We start from the raw sequence: 13,098 nt of genomic DNA, 5'->3' as shown, positions 1-13,098 counted from the left end.
GGGATATTGGTCTAAAATTCTCTTTTTTTGTTGTGTCTCTGCCGGGCTTTGGTATCAGGTTGATGCTGGCCTCATAAAATGAATTAGGGAGGATTCCCTCTTTTTCTGTTGATTGGAATAGTTTCAGAAGGAATGGTACCAGCTCCTCCTTGTACCTCTGGTAGAATTCGGCTGTGAATCCATCTGGTCCTGGACTTTTTTTGGTTGCTAAGCTATTAATTATTGCCTCAATTTCAGAGCCTGTTATTGGTCTATTCAGAGATTCAACTTCTTCCTGGTTTAGTCTTGGGAGGGTGTATGTGTCGAGGAATTTATCCATTTCTTCTAGATTTTCTAATTCATTTACGTAGAGGTATTTATAGTATTCTCTGATGGGAGTTTGTATTTCTGTGGGAATCGATGGTGATATCCCCTTTATCATTTTTTATTGTGCCTATTTGATTCTTCTCTCTTTTCTTCATTAGTCTTGCTAGCGGTCTATCAATTTTGTTGATCTTTTCAAAAAACCAGCTCCTGGATTCATTGATTTTTTGAAGGGTTTTTTATGTCTCTATTTCCTTCATTTCTGCTCTGATCTTAGTTATTTCTTGCCTTCTGCTAGCTTTTGAATGTGTTTGCTCTTGCTTCTCTAGTTCTTTCAATTGTGATGTTAAGGTGTCAATTTTAGATCTTTCCTGCTTTCTCTTGTGGGCATTTAGTGCTATAAATTTCCCTCTACACACTGCTTTGAATGTGTCCCAGAGATTCTGGTATGTTGTGTCTTTGTTCTCATTGGTTTCAAAGAACATCTTTATTTCTGCCTTCATTTCGTTATGTACCCAGTAGTCATTCAGGAGCAGGTTGTTCAGTTTCCATGTAGTTGAGCGGTTTTGAGTGAGTTTCTCAATCCTGAGTTCTAGTTTGATTGCACTGTGGTCTGAGAGACAGTTTGTTATAATTTCTGTTCTTTTACATTTGCTGAGGAGTGCTTTACTTCCAACTATGTGGTCAATTTTGGAATAGGTGTGGTGTGGTGCTGAAAAGAATGTATATTCTGTTGATTTGGGGTGGAGAGTTCTGTAGATGTCTATTAGGTCCACTTGGTGCAGAGCTGAGTTCAATTCCTGGATATCCTTGTTAACTTTCTGTTTTGTTGATCTGTCTAATGTTGACAGTGGGGTGTTAAAGTCTCCCATTATTATTGTGTGGGAGTCTGAGTCTCTTTGTAGGTCACTAAGGACTTGCTTTATGAATCTGGGTGCTCCTGTATTGGGTGCATATATATTTAGGATAGTTAGCTCTTCTTGTTGAATTGATCCCTTTGCCATTATGTAATGGCCTTCTTTGTCTCTTTTGATCTCTGTTGGTTTAAAGTCTGTTTTATCAGAGACTAGGATTGCAACCCCTACCTTTTTTTGTTTTCCATTTGCTTGATAGATCTTCCTCCATCCCTTTATTTTGAGCATATTTGTGTCTCTGCATGTGAGATGGGTCTGCTGAATACAGCATACTGATGGGTCTTGACTCTTTATCCAATTTGCCAGTCTGTGTCTTTTAATTGGGTCATTTAGCCCATTTCATTTAAGGTTAATATGGTTATGTGTGAATTTGATCCTGTCATTATGATGTTAGCTGGTTATTTTGCTCATTAGTTGATGCAGTTTCTTCGTAGCCTCAGTGGTCTTTACAATTTGGCATGTTTTTGCAGTGGCTGGTACCAGTTGTTCCTTTCCATGTTTAGCACTTCCTTCAGGAACTCTTGTCGGGCAGGCCTGGTGGTGACAAAATCTCTCAGCATTTGCTTGTCTGTAAAGGATTTTATTTATCCTTCACTTATGAAGCTTAGTTTGGCTGGATATGAAATTCTGGGTTGCAAAGTCTTTTCTTTAAGAATGTTGAATATTGGCCCCCACTCTCTTCTGGCTTGTAGAGTTTCTGCCAAGAGATCAGCTGTTAGTTTGATGGGCTTCCCTTTGTGGGTAACCCGACCTTTCTCTCTGGCTGCCCTTAACATTTTTTCCTTCGTTTCAACTTTGGTGAATCTGACAATTATGTGTCTTGGAGTTGCTCTTCTCGAGGAGTATCTTTGTGGCATTCTCTGTATTTCCTGAATTTGAATGTTGGCCTGCCTTGCTAGATTGGGGAAGTTCTCCTGGATAATATCCTGCAGAGTGTTTTCCAACTTGGTTCCATTCTCCCTGTCACTTTCAGGTACACCAATCAGACATAGATTTGGTGTTTTCACATAGTCCCATATTTCTTGGAGGCTTTGTTCATTTCTTTTTATTCTTTTTTCTCTAAACTTCTCTTCTCGCTTCATTTCATTCATTTGATCTTGCTTCACTGATACTTTCTTCCAGTTGATCAAATCGGCTACTGAGGCTTCTGCATTCGTCGCATAGTTCTCGTGCCATGGTTTTCAGCTCCATCAGGTCCTTTAAGGACTTCTCTGCATTGGTTATTCTGGTTAGCCATTCATCTAATTTTTTTCAAGGTTTTTAACTTCTTTGCCATGGGTTCAAACTTCCTCCTTTAGCTTGGAATAGTTTGATCGTCTGAAGCCTTCTTCTCCGAACTCATCAAAGTCATTCTCCATCCAGCTTTATTCCGTTGCTGGTGAGGAGCTGCATTCCTTTGGAGGAGGAGAGGCGCTCTGAATTTTAGAGTTTCCAGTTTTTCTGCTCTGTTTTTTCCCCATCTTTGTGGTTTTATCTACCTTTGGTCTTTGATGATGGTGATGTACAGATGGGGTTTTGGTGTGGATGTCCTTTCTGTTTGTTAGTTTTCCTTCTAACAGTCAGGACCCTCAGCTGCAGGTCTGTTGGAGTTTGGCGGACGTCCACTCCAGACCCTGTTTGCCTGGGTATCAGCAGCAGAGGCTGCAGAACAGCAGATATTGGTGACCAGCAAATGTTGCTGCCTGATCGTTCCTCTGGAAGTTTTGTCTCAGAGGAGTACCTGGCCATGTGAGGTGTCAGTCTGCCCCTACTGGGGGGCGCCTCCCAGGTAGGCCACTCAGGGTTCAGGGACCCACTTGAGGAGGCAGTCTGTCTGTTCTCAGATCTCCAGCTGCATGCTGGGAGAACCACTCCTCTCTTCAAAGCTGTCAGACAGGGACATTTAAGTCTGCAGAGGTTTCTGCTGCCTTTTGTTTGGCTATGCCCTGCCCCCAGAGGTGGAGTCTACAGAGGCAGGCAGGCCTCCTTGAGCTGCGGTAGGCTCCACCCAGTTCGAGCTTCCCAGCTGCTTTGTTCACCTACTCAAGCCTTGGCAATGGTGGGCGCCCCTCCCCGAGCCTTGCCGCCGCCTTGCAGTTTGATCTCAGACTGCTGTGCTAGCAATAAGCAAGGCTCCGTGGGCGTAGGACCCTCCAAGATAGGCACGGGATATAATCTCCTGGTGTGCCGTTTGCTAAGACCATTGGAAAAGCACAGTATTAGGGTAGGAGTGACCCGATTTTCCAGGTGCTGTCTGTCACTCATTTCTTTGACTAGGAAAGGGAATGCCCTGACCCCTTGCGCTTCCTGGGTGAGGCGATGCCTTGCCCTGCTTCGGCTCACGCTCAGTGTGCTGCACCCCACTGTCCTGCACCCACTGTCCGACACTCGCCAGTGAGATGAATCCGGTACCTCAGTTGGAAATGCAGAAATCACCCGTCTTCTGCGTCACTCATGCTGGGAGCAGTAGACTGGAGCTGTTCCTATTTGGCCATCTTTGCTTTTATTTTTAAGAATAAATTTTAAAAGGACAAAGTAAAACTCCAAGTTGAACTTAATGGCAAGGAAGGGTCAAAATGAGACTCTGCATGTAACTCCCCATGCCTCTCCACTACTGATAGGATCTGCCTGGTCCACATCACCCTGGAGTGCTAGGGTGACCCTAGCACTGTATCCAGCTCTTCTCACCTCTTTAGGAATTTTAAGCCTACAAATTAAGTATGGAATTTATTATGTGGTATCTTGCATTTCATAAGCAGAATATTGGATAGGGATTTTTGCCAGAGATTTATTGGGGGAGTGCTCTCAGAAGTGAGGAAAACAGAAAGGGACAGGGAAAAAATGTTGAGTAAGGATGTGGTCTCAGGAAAAGTCTAGCCTCAGCCTGATCCCGTGCAGAAGCTCTGGAGCAGAGCTTATCCCACCCAGCAGCAAGGGGGATGGGCTGTTATCCTGCTGCATCTGCCAGCCAGGGAATGGGGCAGGTATTAGTTTTCTAGGCCACTTCAAAAATTACAGATTTAGCAGCTTAAAACAGCATAAAGTTTCTATCTCATAGTTTCTGTGGGTTAGGAGTCTGAGCATGGCCTGCTTAGCATTTCACAAGGCTGTACTCAAGGTGCCAGCCAGATCTTTTATGCGGCTTGGGGTCTTGCTCCGGGCTCGCATGGATGTTGGTGGAATTCACTCCTGCAGCTGTGGAGCCCAGGGTGACTTGCTTCTTCAAGACTAGCAGAAGACTCTTTTTGCTGCTTCCAGTCTCTTAGCTCAGCCTTCCAGTCTCTTAGCTCACTGCTCTCCAAGGATTCTTGACACTTGCACTCCAACCCACTCTGGGTCAGAAGCTATTCCTCCCTGTGAAAGGGGTCACTTGAGTAGGCCAATTCACGCCGTCCTTTCTGATCCACTCAATTCAGCTGATTCAGAACTTTAATTACATCTGCAAACTCCCCTCACCTTTCCCATTTAATGTAACATCACAGGAGTGAGAACCATCATATGTCCAGTCCTTCCCACCCTCAAAGGGAGAGGATTATACAGGGGCGTGGGTCACTGGCATCATTTTAGGATTCTGCCCGTCACTTGCAGGCTTCTCTGGAAGAGATGGCTCCTGTCACCCAAGGGCAGTTCTCCTGAGAAAATTGTGGGCATAAGCAATGCCTGTGGTGGCTAGGGCACTGAGGTCCCATGACCTGGTTCCAGCCTGCTCTCCTTCCCTGTCCATAGTCCCTCCCTGCCCCTCCCCCATGATCTTGCCCCACAGACCCCTCTCAGGTGGCAGTGGTGGTGGTGTTGTAGGGGCAACTGGCTTTTTTAGAGTGCCAGGAGCTCTCCAAGGTGCTCGACGTCCATTTCTCTAATCTTCACAATAAGCATGCAAGGTTGATTCTGTCATCCCATTTTACATCTGAGAAAACAGGCTCAGAGAGAGTAGGTAAAGTGGCCAAGGTTACAGTTTGCAAGAAATGGAGCTGGGACCCCCTCTGACCTTGGACTGGCTGACATCAAAGTTGTCGCTTTGCCTGGTCCTGTCACCTCTCTTCCTCAGATGTCTAGTGTTTATTAGACCTCCATAGTATCTTCACCAACTGAAAAGGTGCCCCATCAGCCTGAGGAACTCCCAGGGTCACCCCTGTCCAAGGATTCTTGACACTTGCATTTCTACCCACTCTGGGTCAGACGCTATTCTTCCCTCATTGGGTTGCCACCATTCTTGTAAGGGCACCTTCTTCTCTGCACCACAGTTTTTTGCTCACACTCCTCCTATTTTTCTCTTCTCAGCTTCCCTATGCCTCATGATGCCAGGCATAAGGCACACAGCAACCAAGTGTTGGCAGAAGGCAAATTATATGGTTTGGCTGTGTCCTCACCCAAATCTCATCTTGAATTGTAGCTCTTATAATTCCCACGTGCTCTGGGAGGGACCCGGTGGGAGATAATTGAATCGTGGGGGTGGTTTTCCCCATACTGTTTTTGTGGTAGTGAATAAGTCTCGTGAGGTCTGATGCATTTATAAGGGGAAACTCCTTTCACTTGGATCTCATTCTGTCTTGTCTGCTGCCATGTAAGATGTGCCTTTTGCCTTCCACCATGGTTGTGAGGCCTCCCCAGCTATATGGAACTGTGAGTCCATTAAACCTCTTTTACTTTATAAATTACCCAGTCTTGGGTATGTCTTTATCAGCAGCATGAGAACAGACTAATACACCAATTGAGGTTCCTCCAGAGAGTTAACAAAATGTCCATGCACTCTTTCATTGTTCCCCCATACCCACAGACCCACCATCCCTGGCCCTGCCTGGATGCTGGTACCTGGCCACTGCTGCTATATTCCGTGCTTTTGGACAAGAGCATGCTCAGTATTGTCCAGGAGACCCAGGGAGCTGAAGACAGAGCTGAGATCTAGTTCCTACAGCTACAGTTACCACCCCTGCCCCCGCACACACACAGACTCTCCAATGCAAAATCAAACCATTCCCAAACATCCAGCTACATATTGTTTTACCTTTGAAGAGGAAAAAGCATCAGTGGGGTTATGTGATTTTCATAGATGAATAGTTTATGCAAATATGTTAATTGAAGAGTAATTGATGCTTTCTTGACCCTCATGAGCACTGATGCTTGCCAAAGGGTTATACATTTCAGACTAATGATGATATCCATTACTATATGTGAAATTGCTTATAAACTAATATATAGTCATATTAAAATCTCTAATCTCATTGAGAAATTTTCAGAAACAAGATACACTGATTTTCTCACCACTTATTTCCTGCTCTTATGACAGAATGTCTGGAGTTCTTCGAATTCAGCTGGTTTTTGGAGCTCTGTCTAGTCAATATTTATAACTGAACTAGTTCAAACAGTTCAAGCATTGTCTCTTCTCTTTCTGGTTGAAGTTCTGTCTTAGAAGACTGTTGTAGTCAGCTGTGCTTGTCATAAAGTTTCGTTTAAAATTATTTTCGAATTTTCTTCTTTGGCTTTAATTTAAATTTTTGTTTACTTTTTTTTTTTTTCCCCCCGGCTCACTGCAAGCTCCACCTCCCAGGTTCACACCATTCTCCTGCCTCAGCCTCCCAAGCAGCTGGGACTACAGGCGCCTGCCACCAGGCCTGGCTAATTTTTTTGTATTTTTTAGTAGAGACAGCATTTCACCGTGTTAGCCAGAATGGTCTTGATCTCATGACCTCATGATCCACCTGCCTCGGCCTCCCAAAGTGCTGGGATTACAGGTGTGAGCCACCGCGCCCGGCCTTGTTTACTTTTTAATTTATAGGATTGTAAATGAAACCACACTTGGCCTCAGTTTATTCTCTGGGAAATAGGTTCTTGCTACAGGTACAGTTTATAATAAGGATTTATTTCATAATAGGGAGCTTTCTATAGATTTTCATATCATAGTTGCCATTTAAAAAATTGTATTAAAGGCTGGGCGCAGTGGCTCATGTCTGTAATCCCAGCATTTTGGGAGGCCAAGGCGGGTAGATCACCTGAGATTAGGAGTTTGAGATCAGCCTGGCCAACATGGTGAAAACCCCGTCTCTACTAAAAATACAAAAAATTAGCCGGGCGTGGTGGTGTGTGCCTGAATTCCCAGCTACTCTAGAGGCTGGGGCAGGAGAATCGCTTGAACCTGGGAGGCAGAGGTTGCAATGAGCTGAGATTGTGCCATTGCACTCCAGCCTGGGCAACAAGAGTGAAACTCTGTCAAAAAAAAATTGTGTTAAAAGTGGTAATGATCACCATTTATTACTTGCCTACAGTATGTCAGTCATTATACAAGGTATATTTTATAATTATAAATATTATTTATTATCTCATTACAAATATGTTATACCTTGCACTGTGTCCTGTATGTCTGTTATGTTTATTTCTGAATTTTCCTTCCTTTTTCCTCTCCATGCTTTGATCTGGATTTTCCTATTGAGAGAATACATTGAGGCCAAGTGTGTTTTCATTCACAATCCTATAAATTAAAAAGCAAACAACTTCTGGGTCACTGGTCGTCTTTTCTGCTGTGTTCAATCTCCAGTAAAATATATCTTGTCTTCTCAGCACCTTAACCACTGTCCTCTGCCTGGTTTCTTAGTCTCACAGCCCCATGCTGCTGTAGAATTGGCAGATGCCTTGAGGATAATTGTGGTGTAAGCTAAACATATCTCAATATACATCCTTCTGTTTGGGATTTTGGCCCCTCAAGTCCTCGTTGCCTTATTAGCCCTGAGCCCTTAAGTTTTGTCTTCACAGAGTCATACGATTTCCAGAAATTCAGCTTAGAAACTCAAGAACTTAGCTTTTTAGCCACTGCTTCACTTTCAGTTTCATAGCCTCTCATCCCACACTGCTTACAAATCTGGAAACACCTCAAGGGAAAAGTGCCCATATATATTGGGGTTACCTCCACATTCTTTCCTTCTCTTTGGGACCCTAGACTCTGAAGTCCTGGCTGTCTTGATAGTTAGTTCCCTGATAACTTTATATATTTTTAATTTTTTTAAATGAACCTGGCATTTCAAACATAAGTTCTATGATAATTTTAAACGGGTGTGTGTGTGTGTGTGTGTGTCCAGCTTTTCGAGTTGTCCGTGGGAGGACAGTTTCAGTAAGTTACTCTATCATTACTGGAAATGCAAAATCCTGTTTTCTTTTAAAAGAATCTTCAAGCTGATGAGAATTTTAAAGTAGCTTATAACATTTTAACTGTGATCTTATTTATTATGAGTATAGAGATAAAGGAAAAGGACATCCCACTTTTGAAGATTTCTCATTTCTCGGAGCGTCTACAAGGTTATCATAGGTGAAAGTAGGGTTGGATGCAGAGAAATAGTAAGAAAGGATGGAGGATGGAGGGGACAAAAAGATCACATGTTTGGAAAAAGAAAAAAATACTGAATCCTCATTTAAAAACACTTAGAAGATTTTCCCTAAACTAATTATCTGGCTTAATGCTAACTGCTTATTTGCTGACCTTCTGCGTTATTTACAAATTTAAAGCGGGGCCAACCCTTCCTATTTTAATTTACCCCGGCAGCTGCTGGTTAGCTAAGGAAGAAAAAACCCTCCTTTTTTTTTTTTTAATGGAGACAAGCAGCAATTAGGTAGGCTTCTAGGTCAGGTGGCCAGTTAGGGGTGCCAGGGTTCCCAGGTCCAGCTTTCTTCAGGTCATAGAGTGAGAATGCGAATCGAGTCACTCGGATATTTCTCCCGAATTGAAATGCGTATCTTCCTTTGGCTGGGAAGATGGGGTCCCCTCTTCTCCATCTCTGCTGCTGAGTCCTGGTGCAAGCCCTTACTCTCTTTCTGCTAAACCCGTGTAGCAGCCTCCTCCGTAGCCTGTTTCTCCCCAGTCCCGCACCCATCAGTCCACTTCCACACGGCAGTTGCAGGGACCTTTCTAGAGCACAGCCTCCTGCTGCCTCCATGTTGGCCTCCCTGCCCCTGTCAGAGGGATTTTTATTTATTTTATTTGTTTTTGAGACAGAGTCTTGCTCTGTCACCCGGGCTGGAGTGCAGTAGCGTGATCTCGGCTCACTGCAACCTCCGCCTCCTGGTTTCAAGCAATTCTCCTGCCTCAGCCTCCTGAGTAGCTGGGATTACAGGCGTGCGCCACCACGCCCGGCTAATTTTTGTATTTTTAGTAGAGTTGGGGTTTCACCATGTTGGCCAGGCTGGTCTCAAACTCCTGACCTCAGGTGATCCACCTGCCTCAGCCTCTTAAGGTGCTGGGATTAGAGACGTGAGCCACTGTGCCCAGCCAAGAGGAACTTTTCTATAACAGCCTCTAGTATCATGCTACCCCCTTCCCAGCTCTCCCTAGCTTTTAAGATCACATAACCTGCAAAGTCCCCTGAGATGTGGTTCTGCATGAATCTTCTCTCCCCTATTGCTGCCTACCAACTTGACTTCCCACCTTTGGGAGTCAGATGCAGTCTGCTGGACAGCCCATGCCCTCTCCTTGCGGCTACACCACCCCTGCCTTGCCCCTGCTCTCTGCCTGATGTCCTATTGTCTTTTGACTGTGCCCAGGGGCATTTCCTCTGGGAAGCCTGCCAGCCCTCAGTCTGAACCTTTGGGTCCCCAAAGCCTCCCCTGTCCTGGTATGTGTTGCACTGCGTTGTCATCCCTTGTCTGTTTCCCCTGAGACTCATTATTCCCTGAAGGTCTTTCATCTCTGTTTCCCTGTGGCCCAGCACATTGCCTGGCATAAAGTAAGCACCCAATAAATTTCAGATGGAGCATATGTTAAGTTCCCTATAAAACCTCAGCTGCTGCAAATTCTGCCACCAGCCTGGGTGTTCTCCTCTGTGGGGGCTCCTTCAGTTTTCAGAGACAGGAGACTCCCATAGATTTTTAGCAGGAAAAGGTAGATTCTTGCCTTTTAGTCTGTCAGAATTACACTTTATTAGATGCTTTAGAACTGCAGAAGCTTCAATTTTAGAATTTTCAGTTTGTAGCGTTATTTTTTTTTAAGCAGTAAAATTTCAGCGACTATGGTCTGTGCGAGAGCCCTAAGCCTCTTTTTCCATCCTAAGGAGTTTCTCTGCTTAATTGCAGTGCTGAGCTCAGGGAAGCTACACATCCAAAAATGAAAAGGAAACCACTAAATGGTGCTGCTACTTTTCCTTTGCAGCTCAGATAAAACAGGCCTAGTGTGGGAAGAAGGGGCTGTCCTTTTGGGGGTGTTGGCCTGTTCCTAATTGCTGCACCCTCCTCTGCCTCCACCCACGCCTCAGTGTGGTTTGGGTCCCTTCTGCCCAGAGCTACTGGGACATGTAATAAGAAGCTGCTTTTCAGACTTCTTAATTAAAATAGGTTCCGGCAGCCATTGCCAGGAAGCAGCATTCACACCCCTACATGTCCAAATGCATTACTCATCCAAAATAAGATATGCCACGACTCAGGTTTCCCTCCTCAGCCACCATGGCTTGAATGGCTGCATTTAGAAACAGCCCTTACTTCAAGCCCCTATTTCTTAATTATTTGTCACTTATTCACATTCATCCTTGTGTGTGAAACATTTTTCCCCTCACCCTATATGCTGTTATGTAAACAAGTAATTTTTTAGGATTATGTCAGAACCTGATATAGTTAGGGTGGTTTTAAAATAGTATTTTATGGACAGCAAGAAAAGTAGTTTTGCTTCTGGTTTCACTTGCTAGCTTTGGGATGGAGGGCAATTTGAGCTTCTGCACCTCTGTGATCTTGTCTATAAAACGGGGACAATGGCTGGTGCTGTGGCTCACACTTTTAATCCCAGCGCTTTGGGAGGCTGAGGCAGAAGAATCACGTGAGAACAGGAGTTCAAGACCACCTTGGGCAACATAGTGAGACCCCATCTCTACAAAATAAAAAATAAATAAAAGAAATAAAATAACGAAAGTTAGCCAGGCATGGTAGTATCCAACTGTAGTCCCAGCTACTCAGGAGGCTGAGGCAAGAAGATTGCTTGAGCTTAAGAGTTAAAGGCCGCAGTGAGCTATGATTGTCCCACTTCTGGAAAACAGAGCAAGACTCTGTCTCAAAAAAAAAAAAAAAGTGGAGGTGGGGGTCAATAATCTGCCAGCTCAGGTATTGTAAGGATTAAGAAAGACAGTGTCTGTGAAGAGCTTGGCCCAGTCTCTGGAACACATTTGGTAGCCAGGAAATAGTAAATGACTTCTGTTTCCCTACCCCCATCTTCACCTCCTCCCCTAGAATAACAACATCATAACTGACTTATTTCATCATTAAGGATTTAAATGCAAAAACCTTAAGATAGTCAGCCTTAGGGAAACGCTGAAGAATTTATTTTTAAACACATAAAGATTGCATTCATTCATCCCTCTCCACACCACTGGCAGTCTTCAAATTCTGGTTAGCAGAGTCAGCGGGCAGGGAGGATCTGGATCCTGGGGTTGTGTGCTTTGCTCCCAGAGGGACATGAGTATCAAAGGTCTGCCCCAATATCTGCAGTTCAAGAGACGTTTTCTGGAAATAATTTGTCCAAAAGCTCCCCCATCACTCTCTTAGAGAAATCCTGTGTTTTATTTATGCTGAATGATTGAATCTATTCCCAGCTGAATGCTTTCCTGAACACCAGTAAAAATCATCTGCCAGTCACTCAGGCTCTCACCCTGGGAGTCATCTGTCCCCTTTGCCTGGTCTCCCATGCCCCACAGCTCAGCAGCCACAGGCATGGCCGTATCTGCCTCTCCTGCCCTTGCCACTCTGCTTCATCTTGGCCATCTCCTCTCCGGGGATGCTGCAGGAGATTTCCAATCTGCCCTCCAGTGTCTCTGCTGCATTCTACTCACCTCCTCTCCCCACCAGCCCCAAGGAACTCTGAAGAAACACAAGCTTCTGTGGCCCCGTACACTTAGGACTACCACCACTTACTTCTTGGAGGCAATGGCAGTAAAAATGGAAACAACAAACAAAACAGAAAAAAAATCCTCTTTAACTTTAACTTGGTGTCCCCCGCAATCTAATTTCAGACTCTTATTTACCCCAGTCCTAGGGAACTGAGGTTCATAGGACCCATCTGGGTGAATGCTGCTACAGTTTGTGGATGGGCTGCTCCCCATTTGCTTGTTCAGGTAGCTTTGAGCCCAAACATTGGTCAGCAAGGGCATCCATACAGTGACATGCTGTATGTCATCAAAAAGAAGGTGTTCCTGACATAGACAATTTCCAGAATATATGCTAAGTGACTAAAGCAAAGTGCAGCATGAGATGCCACCATGTGCTGCAGGTGCTTGGACTGGATGGATACCTAAGTACCCCCAAACTGGCAGGCACATCTGCCTCTGGGGAAGGGGGCTGGGTGTCAGGGAGGGGTGGGAGCAAATTTCTCCCCGTGTGCCTCCTGGGGCCTTTAGAACCTCTACTTTGAACACAGTGCTACTCTGCTCCAAACGCCCCCAAACTTCACACAGAGAGTAGTATGAAGTCCTCAGCTCTGCACTTGTGGCCCTAAGGTTGGCCTCAGCCTGCCCGCCCAGCTTCTCTTCTCATTCTTCCCTGCTGCCACTCTCCTGTCTCTCCTCAGGGACTCGGCTGTTTGCGCCACTTTCCTTTGACACGTCTCAGACTTGCCCCGCTCTACTTGGAAGTCCTTGGAGCAGCCCACACACACCCCTGCCGAGCTCACTGTCTCAGAATATGGGACCACCTACCAGCTTTACTCCTGCCTCTAACTCTAATTTGTGAGATTGTGGGGGCCAGAGTCCCCAGGAGGCAGTGATGCTGTGTGCAGAAAAGCCAAGAGCTCCAGGGCTGAACAGATGTGACTGAAAATCTTTACCAGACATGTGCCCTGGGGAACTGAGCCTTGCATTTCCCCTTTCCTTTTCTGTATAATGGAGGATAACAAGCCTTCACTCACAGGGCGTGGGTGTGTTTCTCATCTCCCTGCAGCACCTAG

General features: G+C 45.1%; 1 protein-coding gene across 1 annotated transcript in view; it reads left to right on the top strand.

Annotated features, from left to right (window-relative positions):
* The window catches only part of ITGA9 (integrin subunit alpha 9), a 378,558-nt gene that overhangs the window by 162,912 nt on the left and 202,548 nt on the right, over positions 1–13,098 (top strand). The gene's annotated exons all lie outside the window — the stretch shown is intronic.

Source organism: Hylobates moloch, unplaced genomic scaffold, assembly GCF_009828535.3.
Source record: "Hylobates moloch isolate HMO894 unplaced genomic scaffold, HMol_V3 SCAFFOLD_8, whole genome shotgun sequence".
Classification (NCBI taxonomy): domain Eukaryota; kingdom Metazoa; phylum Chordata; class Mammalia; order Primates; family Hylobatidae; genus Hylobates; species Hylobates moloch.
Note: the sequence above shows the minus strand (reverse complement) of the source record. Positions and strands in the feature narration are given on the sequence as shown.